This window comes from Danio rerio, chromosome 14, assembly GCF_052040795.2.
Source record: "Danio rerio strain M-AB ecotype USA chromosome 14, GRCz13ab, whole genome shotgun sequence".
NCBI lineage: Eukaryota > Metazoa > Chordata > Actinopteri > Cypriniformes > Danionidae > Danio > Danio rerio.
Genome location: NC_141034.1, coordinates 46500320 through 46515011, shown reverse-complemented (window position 1 = coordinate 46515011; position 14692 = coordinate 46500320). Strand labels below are relative to the sequence as shown.

The 14692-nt window shown below is 37.5% G+C and overlaps 1 protein-coding gene across 5 annotated transcripts in view; it reads left to right on the top strand.

Moving 5' to 3' along the window:
- LOC147834029 (uncharacterized) overlaps positions 1–14692 on the top strand; it is a 1152336-nt gene that overhangs the window by 695283 nt on the left and 442361 nt on the right. Inside the window, exons 1-2 of one of the 5 annotated variants that reach the window (XR_015507935.1) lie at positions 4462–4533; positions 4630–4692. The exons of the other annotated variants lie outside the window; for them this stretch is intronic. The gene's annotated coding sequence lies outside the window, so the exon portion shown is untranslated. Of the gene's footprint in view, positions 1–4461; positions 4534–4629; positions 4693–14692 lie in introns of those variants that run through there. 5 annotated transcript variants of the gene reach the window in all.

The following is a 14692-nucleotide window of genomic DNA, read 5'->3' as shown; positions in this document are numbered from 1 at the left end:
ACCCTTTAATTGCTCTGTCTAATCATTTCAAGCATTAGAAGTTTTGACAGACAATTAACAAAGAAGCCCAATTTTATTTGTCAGAGGACAAAGCCCGTATATTCCTCCGCAAGCTTCGGTCAATTGAAATTGTGACCTGATCTTCTCAGCAACAAAAAAGCCTGACAGTTTAGAAAGAAAGATAGCAACGCCACTCCTTTACTCTCTTCTCTCTCGGTGTTCCCTCAGTCATTGTGAATTGTGTAAAGAGGGCGGCAGAGGTCAAAATGACAAGCAAACGGGGCAGAATGAAGGCAGTGCAGTGCATGACTAAATTAATAAGGAATAAGAGAGAAAGTTTCTGATGCCTTGCTCTTTCACTATTTTTTTTTTTTAAAGCCAGCCACATAGAGTGTTCCTCACAGCACAACTTGACGTAGTGCTCCCTTTGATTCCTTTCTCACCCTTCTATGTCACAGACAACCTTTCACAGAGTGGACAAAGATAAAAAGAGAAGCAGATAAAGGAATAAAAAAGGTGGAAGGCATGAAGACAAGATGATCTACAGAAGAAAGAACAGAGAGGAGTTCAATCACCATCTTCTCTAGTATGAAAAGGCAGGACGTGTCAAGTCTGTGTGTGAGCGCACCTGTTCTTTCATCACTAAAATCACCTTATAAATGCAAGTGTGTAGAGAAACCTCAATATTAGTTTACATTCACCTGTATTCTTCAGTAACTTAAACAAATGAAGTGAAAAAATATTCAGTTAGTCATAAACTACTGAAGCCTGTATACATTATTATGCAAATTATGACTTTGTAGGTTATGATATGATTTTAAATCTTCCAATTGAGGCTTTTTTTTTTTTTATCAGGATTGCAACTTATACAGTAGAATTCCAAATGATTAGGCCTCCTGTGATTTGTTTATTTTCTTTTTCAAATATTTCCCAAATGATGTTTAATAGAGCAAGGAATTTTTCACAGTATTTACTATAACATGTTTCCTTCTGGAAAATGTCTGATTTGTTTTATTTCGGCTAGAATAAAAGCGTTTTTAATTTTTTTTAAAACAATTTTGAGTTCAAAACTATTAGCCCCCTTAAGGATTTTCTTCTCTAGTCTACAGAACAAACCATCATTATACAATAACTTTCCTAATTACCCTAACTTGCCTAGTTAACCGAATTAAACTGTCTAAGCCTTTAAATGTCACTTTAAGCTGTATCTTGTAAAATATCTAGCCAAATATTATTTACTGTCATTATGACAAAGATAAAATAAATCAGTTATTAGAAATGAGTTATCAAAGCTATTATATTTAGAAAATGTGTTGAAAAATATCCAGTGATTTAAGAATTCAGGAGGGAATTCCGAACTCTGACTTTAACTGTATATACACTCACTGGCCACTTTATTGGGTACACCTGTATAACTGCTCAGTAATGCTAATTTTTAATCACATGGCAGCAACGCAATGCAATTAGGTGTGTAGATATGGTCAAGACAATCTACTGGAGTTCTAACCGAGAATCAGAATGGGTTAGAAAAGTGATTTAAGTTGCTTGGAATGTGGCATGGTTGTTGGTGTCAGAAGGGCTGAGTCAGACGGGTCTAAGTATTTCAGAAACTGTTGATCTACCAGGATTTTCATGCACAACCATCTCTAGGGTTTACAGAGAATGGTCTGAAAAAAAAATCCAGTGAGCGGCAGTTCTGTAGGTGCAAATGCCTTGTTGATGCCAGAGGTCAGAGGAGAATGGCCAGACTGGTTTGAGCTGATAAAAAAGGAAACAGTCGCTCAAATAATCACTCACTATACAAGCGAGGTATGCAGAAGAGCATCTCTGAACTTACAACCCATCCAACCTTGAGGCAGATGGGCTACAGCAGCTGAAGATCCCACTGGATGCCACTTCTGTCAGCTTAGAACAGGAAACTAAGGCTACACCAAAATTGGACAATAGAAGATTGGAAAAATGTTGCCTGGTCTGATGAGTCTCGATGTCTGCTGCTATATTTGGATAGTAAGGTCAGAATTTGTCATCAACAACATGAAAGCATGGATCCATCCTGCCTTGAATCAACAGTTCCGGCTGGTGGTGATTCAATGGTGTGGGGGATATTGTTTTGGCACACTTTGGGCCCATTAGTAAAAATTGAGCATTGTGTCAACGCCACAGCCTACATGAATATTGTTACTGACCATGTCCATCTCTTTAGGAGCACAGTGCATCCATCTTCTGATGGCTAATTCCAGCAGGATAACGCACCATGTCATAAATCGCTAAATAATCTCAGACTGGATTCTTGAATATGACAATGAATTCACTGTACTCAAATGGCCTCCACAGTCACTAGATCTCAATCCAATAGAGCACCTTTGGGATGTTGTGCAACGGGAGATTTGCATTATGGATTCGCAGCCGACAGTTCTACAGCAACTGTGTGATGCTATCATGTCAATATAGAGCAAAATCTCTAAGGAATATTTCCAGTACCTTGTTGAATCTATGTCATGAAGGATTAAGGCAGTTCTGAAGGCAAAAGGGCGTCTAACCTGGTACTAGTAAGGTGTGCCTAATAAAGTGGAGAGCGAGTATATATATATATATATATATATATATATATATATATATATATATATATATATATATATATATATATATATATATATATATACATATACAATTTGACTAAATCTTTCCAAGATGTAAATTTACTTCTGACAATTTTGACTCACCTATTATTTCGAAATTACCTCCAACTTTGTCTCACAATAACCTTTTTTATTACAATTATTTTAATTTCCCCCTGAGCCAGAAATAGTGTTGCTGGTAGAGGTGTGTCTTAAGTCATTTTTTTGAAGATTGCAATGTTTGCTTGGGGTGAAGGTTGGGTGGGTTCGTTCCACCACAGAGGAATAGCGAGTGTGAATGTTTGGGAGAGTGTCCTTGTACCAGGCCGCGTATGTTTTCAGGGCTTACATAAGTTGTGGTTGAACCAAGGGAAAAGACAGTGACCTCACTTCTGCACCTTGTGTTTTTCACAGCGTGTCTTACACATTCAGTCAAATGCAATGTACCGCACATTACCCATTACCCCGTGTGTCTACACAACCTCAGAAATCATCTCTCATATTACTGAAAGCATGCAAGATTAATGTGTCATCTCCCGGCCTTCATATAAAACCATATGAATGAACTTTAATATTAAATAGGTTTGCCTTAGGGAGATGAACCTCTCTCCCTCTCCCTCTCTCTGCTTAGTTTTCCTTATGTTCTCTCTCTCGTGCTCTTTTTTTTCTTCTGATGACTTATAGCTGTTACACAGCGAGAGCCACTTTAATTTGTCCAGTGTTCATGGTGCCATACATTCAGAAATATGGCTTCTCTGAAAGGGGAAAAGCATTGTGAGAACATCATGCACAACACAATGGTGACAGTTCATTTGTAACCCGCTTTGCCCTCGCGCTATTAAATGCAGACTGTGTGACTCCTTCCAATAAGGCTTCTAGTTTAATTAGTTCTTCAGGTTATCTGAAATTGTATGAATTTCAGATTAAGAGGACACTCATTTATTAGGTCGCCCACACACTGAGGCCTGCGGGACTTTCCTGCCCTCGGAAAGCAAAGATCAGGTCTGGGCGGAGGTCACTTATTGTACCCCGTCTGATGGAAAGAATGATTTATTATAGCGGTGATTCATTTAACAAAATATGAGAACATTTTTGATGATTTGTTTAGTTTGAGAGTCATTGGGCTCTATTTTGACGGTCCATGCGCGAAACGGAAAGACATTCAGGGCGTGTCAGAATCCATATTTGCTCATTTAAGGATGGGAAAATCCGTTTTGCGCCATGGCGCTTGGTCTAAAAGGGTTGATTTTATTTTCTTAATGAGTTATAGGTGTGTTTTGAGAATAAACCAATCAGAGTCTCATCTCCCATTCCCTTTAAGAGCCAGCTGTCACGCCATAAGCGCATTTGCTATTTACATGACATAAAGTAAGTGGAAGTGGAAAAACTGAGCATTTCACAAGGAAACAGTTAACTATTTTTTTTTTTTTTTTTTTAGCAGAGAATGAGAGATAATCGATCTACTTTCACTTTCGCTCTCGTGGATAGGGAAACCTTGTAAGCACAGACATCAGTTAGCCTATAAATAATTAATTTTGTTTGTTAAGTGAAATATTTGCTTCAAAACTATTTCTAAATTCAGTTCTAATTTCCAGCAAATGAATAAATGAACAATAATAACGAAGTGTGTTCACAATCCTGAGTTATATCCTAATACACATGCTGTGCCCCATATGGTCTAAAACCTGCAGATATAGGCAAATCTAAGCTTGTTTTTAATAAAACAAAAATAAATATGAATATAATAAATTATACTGCTAATAATTAGCGCTGTCAAAATTAACGTGATAACGCATGCAACGCCTTAAAAAAACTTAATGCAATTAACGCAGTTCGTTTTTTTACTTCCTGTTGTGGTGGACGTGTGTTCAACATGCAATAAATGTGGATAAGACCAAGGAAGCACTTTTTGAAGGCAAGTTCCAGTATAAAACAATTAGTTGTATCACAGGTTATCCAGTTTCATGCAATTTCGGGTGTTTCATTTTTAACTTTCGACTTCTGTTGTAAGTTGATACCGCATGGCGAACAGAAAGAAAATCCTCCGCATTTCGTGACTCGGTGTTCCTTTAAGGCAGGGGTCTCAAACTCGCGGCCCGCGGGCCATTTGCGGCCCTCAGTGCAATATTTTGTGGCCCGCGCTGACCGCTGTACACTGACAGAATCAGCGGAGTGGGGATCGCTTCTATCCGTACACAGCGCGCTTGTCACTTAATGCGCGTTGTCGCGCGCGTTCTGATCAGCTGTGTTGTCGCGTGCGTGCTCAAGAGCGGTGTTATCGCGCGCGTACTCAAGAGCGGTGTTATTGCGCGCCTACTGAAGGGAGGGGACCGAGGGTGTGTCGCGTCGCGGGGGCATATTTGATCATTTTGGAAGGGCACTTTCTATGCAAGACTAAAAAGGGCATGTGCTCTGCACAGGTTGAGCCCTATGTGTGCACGTGCCTGCCCTGCATCTTATATATATTATAGGTAGATACAGACTGGTACAGACTGATGTGACTGGAGTGGGGTGGGGGTGTTTTATTTATACATATATAAGCCTTTTTTTTAGGTGAGGGAATGGAAGTTTTGAGTGAGTTCCCCCACTTTTTTCCCTAGGACTTCAATAAGTCAAAGTACAGGTCTAGACTTAATGATGATCATCTTCAAGCCATACTGAGGGTCTCAACTGCTTCCGCTCTAAAGCCAAATGTGGTTCAGATTTGTGAGAAGAAGCGCTGTCAAGTCTCTGGCAGCAAGAAGTAGGCAAAAGATGCCATGTTCAGAAGAACTGTTCATAATCTTCACTCAATGTTTAATTAATGTTTAGGACATTTCATGTTCAGAAAAAAATAATTAAAACTGTTAATAATGACATTTGAGGACTTTTTTTTTGTGAAATCCCTTATGCGGCCCAGCCTCACCCAGACTTTGCCTCCTGCGGCCCCCAGGTAAATTGAGTTTGAGACCCCTGCTTTAAGGTAAGGTTCCTTTTAAGGCTACACGGTAGAATTTTAATAAGAGTATTATCTTAATCATATTAAAATCGGAGTATTGGTGTCTTATTTAAATGTACTCAGAACGTCTGGTGAAGTCGCAGCTGTCAAAGACAGGGCATTACTCTGCCTTTCAGCTTGCGCCCTCCAAGTTTAGCGTGTTTCCTCATTAAACGCAACGAAAGCGTATGCTTCGCGTTGTTGTGTCAGAATCCTTGTGAAATACAGTAATACTTTAGGACGCTTAGTTTAAGCAAATTTGATGAACGTGATCATGCGTGTTGAATCTGGGGGGAGTCGCTCCAGTATGGAAGGCCGTTGGGGCCAAAACGTCTGCAGCGCGTTGTGTGTGTCTGTGTCAGGCCTGTTGAGGGGTGTCAGGGGTGGAGTGAGCGACGTATCTGAGTAGGGGCGAGAGGGGTGTGCAATGTATTTAACGACCGGTTTGCAAGAAATTATCATTCATTTGCGGGCATTTGGGAGTCTTTGTGCACTTGCGGGATACTCCTAGTCTTAGCAACTGGATGAATGTAAAGGAGGATTAAGCAAAATTATTTCTACTCTATAATTAATGTTCTCAACTCACAGCAATAAAACTTTACAATGAGCGCAACAGTTTGTATTCTATAGTTTATTATTATAATTTTTCATTTTCCATATCTGCAATTCCTGTATTTTGGCATTTTTTTGCAGTCCACTTAGAATCTAACATGGAAATCAATGTTTTCTTTATTGGCATTGATTGTTTTGAAATTTAAATGTCATTAACATGGCTGTGTTTTAATTTCTGTAATAAATATGGCTGTCAAGCCAGGATCTTGATGGTTTATTGTGGGTATGTTGTTTACATGAAGAAATCTGTGTTACAAGTTAAACAAAAAATCTATTAAACAATAATACTTTGAATTTAAATATTTTTTTGTCTTGCATTTACATTAATTTTACATTTAAATAGGCAAAATTACAAGTTTCAGTATTTTAAATGTAATTAATCGCGATTAATTTTTTTTAAAAAGGTGCGATTAATTAGTTAATTTTTTTTAATCGATTGACAGCACTACTAATAATAATAACATTATATAAAAGCAAATTGTTATGAATAAACTGAAAAAGCCTCCCGAGATGAAGAAGGCATAAAAGCAGTGTTTTTTCATATTTATGTAGGCTAGAAAATAACATGTTTTGTAATATTTTAATCCTTTATATTTATATCCTATATATATTCTTATTATATCCTATATATATATCCTTATTATTTAATTTTTTTTCATATGTAAAGATATTTGCGTATTGCTCTACATCTTGTGTGTAGGCTATTAAGCAGTGTGTAAGCGAGGCGCAACTACACTGGAGTTTAGACCGGATTTGTTTTGGTCTAATAAAAAATCTATTATAGTTTCTCAAAATAGCAACGCGCCAGCAGTGCGCCTAAGAACGCCTTCCTTTTTAGACCAGAACGCCTATGGGCGCACATATGAGCGCAAATGCATTTGCTATTTAAACAACATGGTGCAAAACAGCAAAACGACACTTGCGTCGAGCTGAAACTAGCAAATAACATTTGCGCCTTGCGCCGCATTACGCCGGGTGTATGATAGTGTCAATTGTGCTTTAACATTAAAGAGAAAATTAGTGCACAGATTATTATGTTGTCAGTATTTACACATATGTTGTCATTCAAATTCAGAAGAAAAAAGCCACACTGTTGACAATTTCCTGTAGAATCTACAGTAATCTGCAGTAGTTTTACAGTACAGTTATTTACCGAATAAAGCTCAAGACCGGTTACTCACTAAAGCTAAGCAGGGCTGAGCCTGGTTAGTAACTGGATGGGAGGCCGCATGGAAAAACTGGGTTGCTGTTGGAAGTGGTGTTAGTGAGACCAGCAGGCGGTGCTCAACCTGTGGTCTGTGTGAGTCCTAATGACCCAATATAGTGAAGGAGTCACTATACTGTCAGTGAGGGCCATCTTTCGGATGAGATGTTAAACCAAGGTCCTGACTTTCTGTGGTCATTAAAAATCCCATGGGACTTCTCCTAATGAGTAGGGGTGTAACCTATGTATTGGCTAAATTCCTTTCATCAGCCCTTACCCATCATAGCGTCCCAATCATCCTCATCCACTGAATTGGCTCTGTCACTGTCTCTCCACTTCACCAATAGCTGGTGTGTGGTGAGAGCCCTGGCACCGTTGTCCTGTGGCTACCATCGCATCATCCAAGTAGATGCTGCACACTGGTGGTGGTGTGGGGAGACCCCTCTTGAGATTGTGAAGCACTTTGGGCGTATGATAATGCACGATAAATGTGCTTTATACAGATTACATTACATTACATTACATGAAGCTATTACAGCAAAACTACTGTATTTTCATTTACAACACCATTTATCTTGCTTTATATATTTATTTACAGTATTATATATCTTTACTGTAACATATACAATTTTCACAAAGTAACTTTAAAACATGGAAACATACTGCATAACTTTTAACAGTACATGTTTGGAAATTTAGAAACTCATAAAAAATGTTGCATGGGCAACATTTCGAAAATAACTAAAGCTCAATATAAAATATAGATATTATGTATATAATTTAAAAAATAATAATAGGAAATGACAAAAAAGGGAAAAACATTAATAATATTTCTAAAACTCAAATGAAAACCAATTAATGTGGAATAAAATGAAACAAATGACTAAAACTTGATCTAAATGAATTGAAATGTTTAATGTATTTTGTAATGTAGCTGTTTATTCTGAATGTCAATAAAAATATAAAAATAGCTGATTGGTTATTTTTTAAAAACATGTAATACATTATAAGTTTTTATTAATTTAATTTAAAGTTTTAATACATGGAATATATAAATATGGTAATTCACTAACAATAAGTGAATAAATTACCATTTAAAATTCTTCAACAAATATAGTTTCAACAATGGCAAAATGATGTATTCTGCTCCAGCAAAATTGTACCAGTGGTGTTTGTGGGCAGCTATAATCTATACAGTATATAATCACATTGTCACACACCATCAAAGTCATTTCTTTTGGGATTTTCAGATTTAATGTGTCTACCAGAAAATATCTAGTAAATAGTGTGTGTGTGTGTGTGTGTGTGTGTGTGTGCATGTGTGTGTGATTTAGTTATTACAATCTATTGTAATACTATATTTCTATCAATAGCCCGTAGCACAAGAAAAAGTACATTTCTTTTTCTTGGAAGTTGAATCAACAAGCATAAATGTTGTCACGAAAAAAAAAGTATTTATTTTTTTTACAAGTTCATACACCCTGCGTATTAAGGGGCAAGACATGTTTGTTATGATATGTGCCATTTTCAGATCAAGTCAACTATAATTTTCATGTTTTGCGACAGAAAAACAGAAGATAAAACAAACTGTGATGAGATTCATGGCCATGCTTTCCGCATTTGCACGTACGTCTAATTTGGGTCGTTCATCAAGCTCTGAGATCATACAAAAAGCTCTGAGATCATTATGCAGGCCTCAGGCTGCATTTGAAAAGCTACAAAGTTTTCTAGTGAGATGACAATTATAATTTTCCTTTCTTAGTTTTTTTTAAGCGTATATTACACTTACTATGTATGTGGGACTTTTATTTTGAAAATGCAAGCTTCAATTTGTTTACTGTGTGTTATTGGGCAACGACAGTAGGAGGCATGTTAAAAAAGGCCTCAGGACACAAAATGCAAGATTTACAGATTACACATTTATTTATCTCCACTCTGAAGAGGCATAAGGTATGTTTAGTGCCATCTTTTGTTAATTTATCATGTTTATTGTGAAATTTGATGTGTATGTTTCAACAAACACATGTAGACTGCTGAATCGTGTCAAATCACTCAGGTCATCTGACTCTTAAAGGGATTAGGAAATGAGACTCGGATTGGTTTAATGCATGTTATGCTCAAAACACACCCATAACTCATTAAAAGAATAAGCCCAACCTCGTAGACCATGCACCGTGGCACAAACCATATTTTTCTCTCCTTAAAATATCAAAAGTGGTTGTGGACACGCCCTTGCTTTTGCGCTATTCGCTTTAGACTTTGTTACTAGTCCGTTAAAATACAGCCCATAATGTTTATTGAGTAGTACCTTTAAACACACTACAACTTCAAGTACCCCTGCAACCAGGCAGAAAACCCTAGCAAGTGCATAGAAACCCCATTGGAACCACCCTAGAAAGTGCATAAAACAACATAACCCCCTTCTTTCTGAGACATATTTGCTTTATAAAAGCACAGTGTATTGTCAAGAGGCACTGATATAAATGTAGTTTTACCTGTGTATGTTTTTGTTTTACTCTCAGAAGGGTGGTAACTATTGACTTGCATTCTATGAATTACCAATGACCACAGTTTCTCTGGTGCCCTGTGGATGAATACATTAACAGCAAATAACATTTTTGGGGTGTGAATTATCCCTTTAAGAACATATTAAACATGCATTATACTAGGCACATATACCAGCACTTTTGCCAAAGACTAAAAATGTGCATTAATTCCTCAAAAGATCAAAACAATCGTTTAAATGTTATAGGAAAATAGCAAGCGAAATTTACCGATGGCTTTGTGTGTTATTTTGATGAGGGGGTTTGTTTCAGAAACTTTGTTCTTTGTCGTTTCTGTGTAGTGGAATATTAGCTGATGGATAAGTCATTCAGTTTGACATAACTAGACCATACGACAGACTGACACATTCACTGAAAGAAAGAGAGAGAGAGAGAACACAATTCCGTAATCCATACATAATTAACACTCTGCCTGTAGAAATATTTGAATATGAGTTTGTACAGACACATCAAAGAAATCCAAACAATATTACCCCACCAAATTGCAATATTTGATATTATACTTCCCCGTGTAGCATATCGAGATACTATCACTAATCCAAATGTCAATTTCATGAATACAGATGACGAGACTCTGAGTAAAATGAAACATTGTATGTGCATGAAAAAATAATAAAAAATGTAATATTCTCCTCAGGGTCTGAATAAAGATTCCCTCAGTAACTGTTACACCAGCCTACAGGATTCGGGCAACTCTCTGAGCCCTTCTAGAAAATGTGATGTAGCCTCTTGAGGGGGCCAGTTTTTCCAGTGTGCCAAAATCTCTGAATAAATAAATGTGAATGTGCTAAAAATATGCAGCCCATGTCCGTGGAGAGAGACATGGCTGTCATATCAGGCAGCTAGCATTAACTGTCTGGTCTGAGAGGAGAGGTATGGGTTAAACCTCGCTTTTGGTCATATATAGTGACCTTTACTAATGCTTGCTCCCTTTTAAAAAAATATGAGCAAATGCTGCTGTGGGGAAAAAATGCCTTTATTGATTGATATCTTTTGATCCTTTGCTCAATATATTAGCAAAACTAAAATTAAGTAATAACTTTTATGGACAGAATTTCGAAGCGCAGCATTGGGCTGGAGGGGGTCTAATTCAGGGATCACAGGATTTCATCGCTGTTATTCACAGACAATGTTGTTTTGTTGGCTTCATCGAACATGGACCTTCAGCATGCACTGTGGCGGTTTTGCTGCCGAGTGTGATGGGGCTGGGATGTGAATCAGCCCCTCCAAGTCTGAGGCCATGGTGCTCCACTGGAAAAAGGTGGTTTGCCATCTCCAGCTTGGAAGAAGTCCTTACCCCAGGTGGAGTAGTTCAGGTATCTTGGGGTTTAGTTCATAAATGAGGGAAGAATGGAACATGAGATTGACAGGTAGATTGGTGCAGCAGCAGCACCAGTGATGCGGTTGATGTACCGGTGCGTTGTGGTAAAGAAGGAGCTGAGCCGAAAGGCAAAGTTCTCGATTTATTAATCAATTTATGTTCTTGCTCTCACCTACGATCATGAGCTTTGGGTCATGACCGAAAGGACAAGATTCCAGATACGGGTGGCCGAAATGAGTTTCCTTTGCAGGGTGAGGAGCTTGGTCACCCTAGAGTAGGTCGGAGTAGAGCTCCTCTACATCGAGAGAAGTCAGCTGAGGTGGCTCGACCATCTGTTTCAGATGCCTCTTGGACGCCTACAAAACAAGGTGTTTCAGGCATGTCCCACTGGGAGGAGGCTTCGGGGAAGACCCAGGATGCACTGAAGGGACTATGTCTCTGGCCTGGCCTGGGATAACCTCGGGATCTTCTCCTAAGACTGCTGCCCCTGCAACCTGGCTCCAGAAAAGCTGTTGAAAATGGATGAATGAATAAAAAATTAATTTGCTTGACTTTGTGTATGGGTGTTTCCCAGTAATGAGTTGCAGCTGGAAGGGCATCCGCTGCATAAAACATATGCCAGAATAGTTAGTGGTTCATTCTGCTGTGGCAACCCCTGGTAAATAAGGGACTAAGCTAAAGGAAAATGAATAAATGCGTTTGTTTTTGGAGTAGATTATTTTTTCTTTGAACCAAACTGTAAAAAAATGCAGGGTTCCACACAATCTGAACATAATTTGATTAAATTAACTTTAAGCGCTATAAGTGGATTAAACATAAAACAATTAAGTTATAACAACTGAGATGTTTCAACTCATTTTAAATAAATACTTTGTGGTAAACAAGCTGCATTTGTTTGAGTGCATTTGAAACAATTTGTGATTATGTTGGATTGGAGTTTTGGACTTTTTGTAAGCCCAAGACCAAACTAAGTTGAACAGTTCTCTCACTTTGATTCTTGAAGATTTTTGGCCACTCAAACTATCCAATTAAGAGTTGGGATAATATTTTTTTCTCAATTATTGTCCTGTTGGCTGAAGCCTTTCTGTTACTTGTTATGCACACTTTCTGTTTTGTGAAGCTCATCAACATTTTGCCACAAATCATTGCGATAATGACTAATGCTCTGACACGATTTGCCAACTTATACTACACCCTAAAACTTTGTAATTTTTTTTGTGTTGAAAAAGTACATACTTTTTAAAGTGTTTTGGGTCAAGCCCTGTCAAGCATTTTAAACAATTAAAAATTATTCCCTAATGTACTGAAGATGAAGCATCTTAATCTGCCATTCATTGTTCTGTCATGCAGAGAAATATCATTATGCTTTTGCCTAATTCAAAGGAAAATGACCACATGTGTCTTTTTAAAAGTTCATAAAGCTGTTGCACATAAATTATAGTGCAGATAACATTTTATATATTTTTTAATAATCGTCAATATTGTATTATAATATTATAATATAATCAATCATTTAAACCCCTTATCCTATGCCTTCCTTATTTTTTAACTGTCAATTTACATGTCCGCCATATTTGTAGTTTTTTAACACTTTGTAGCAGTGTTTGAAGTTAATTCATGTCATTTGTGATTTCTACTGAAAACAATTTGACCATCCCAGGAAACTGAATGCATAAAAGGATGCAGTGTGTAATGTTTATATTGATACCCCCAGGAAGTCAAGGTTGAACATTTTGTTCAATTTGTTTCTAGACACGCTGGTTCATTCCTCTGTGGCGACCCCTGATTAAGCCGGACTGAGCCAAAAAAAAAAGTTTTTAGACACCCTTGTGTACTAAAAATATACATATTATTTTGCTCAAATGGATTCATTACTAGTAATTATTATGGCACACATACAGTTGAAGTCAGAATTATTAGCCCCCCTGAATTATTAGTTCCCCAATTTCTGTTTAACGGAGAGATATTTTTCAAGACACTTCTATACAGCTTAAAGTGATATTTAAAGGCTTAACTAGGTTAATTAGGCTAACTAGGCAGGTTAGGGTAATTAGGCAAGTTATTGTATAACGATGGTTTGTTTTGTAGACTATCCAAAAAAAATTAGCTTAAAGGAGCTAATAATTTTGACCTGAAAATGGTGTTAAAAAAAGTTTAAACTGCTTTTATTCTAGCTGAAATAAAACAAATAAGACTTTCTCCAGAAGAAGAAAAATATTATCAGACATACTGTGAAAATTTCCTTGCTCTGTTAAACATCATTTGGGAAACATACAAAAAAAAAAAAAAACTCAGAGGGGGGCTAATAATTCTGACCTCAACTGTATATTTAACAAAGTTATTATGTAGACTTTGACTATATGATCAAACTGAGCTGTGTTTGCCATCGTTTGTTTTTAATAAGAGAGTTTTTTTGAGCAACAGTTTGAAAGGTTAAACATTTTTTATTTTTTTTGTTCATAGCCTTCTTTGCTTATATTTACAAAGGGCAGCGTATGTCCTTTCCACTGCGCTGTGATTAACGTTTACTACTCCTGGCTCAGGTTAAAGTGTGTTAAATGTGCCGTTCGATTGCTCTGTTGTTATCCGCAGGTTAAAGCACATCTGCGTGCCGACTCTGAAAACCTTGTACTCTGCCGTAGGCTAACGGCTCCATGGAGACGCTCGCTGAGCTGAATTATCACAGTAAATACAGACGCTGAATTTTTATTGTCTCATTATGATGAGTCACCGCCTCGACTAAATAACAGACGAGCCGCGTAGCGTGAATGGGCAGTTTGAGGACACGCTTTAATAATGTTAGCGTCATTATAAAGCAAATGTTCTGCAGAGCATCAATTTTACTGAAAAACGGATAAAAATCACCTAACCCGAGTAAAGGAAATATCAGTCGCAAGAGTAATGCAACACACTCTATGTGTATTGATCACACTGGATTTTTCTAAGTCGAGAGGTTCAAAAGGGTAACTCTAAGATGAGGAATGGACACATCCGAAAGCTGTCAGTGGAAATAAGCGTCAAGTTTCCCCCTCAAAGAGGATTTTTGGGTACCAGAAGAACTCCTGGGGACTTTCGGCTTTGCCTTGTTCATTTGCTAAGACAGATTTGAAGCAGCTGAATCTTTTGGCTTGTTATAAAGCGACGTGAGGAGAAAAGGTAAACAGAAGCGAACAAAGAGCAGGGCCCTGCGAGGCCTCCGTAACCTTCATTCGCCTTCCATCTGGACTTTACTATGGTGCTTTGCTGTGAATATCATTTCAAATAGGAAATAGAAAGCTCATGAATTCACACTTTGTTTGTCATTCAGCTATAAATGTTTACCCGCACCCACACTTGCATAAATATTGAGTTGCTGCATGCATATGGTGTATCAATAAACATACTTAATTTAAGTTA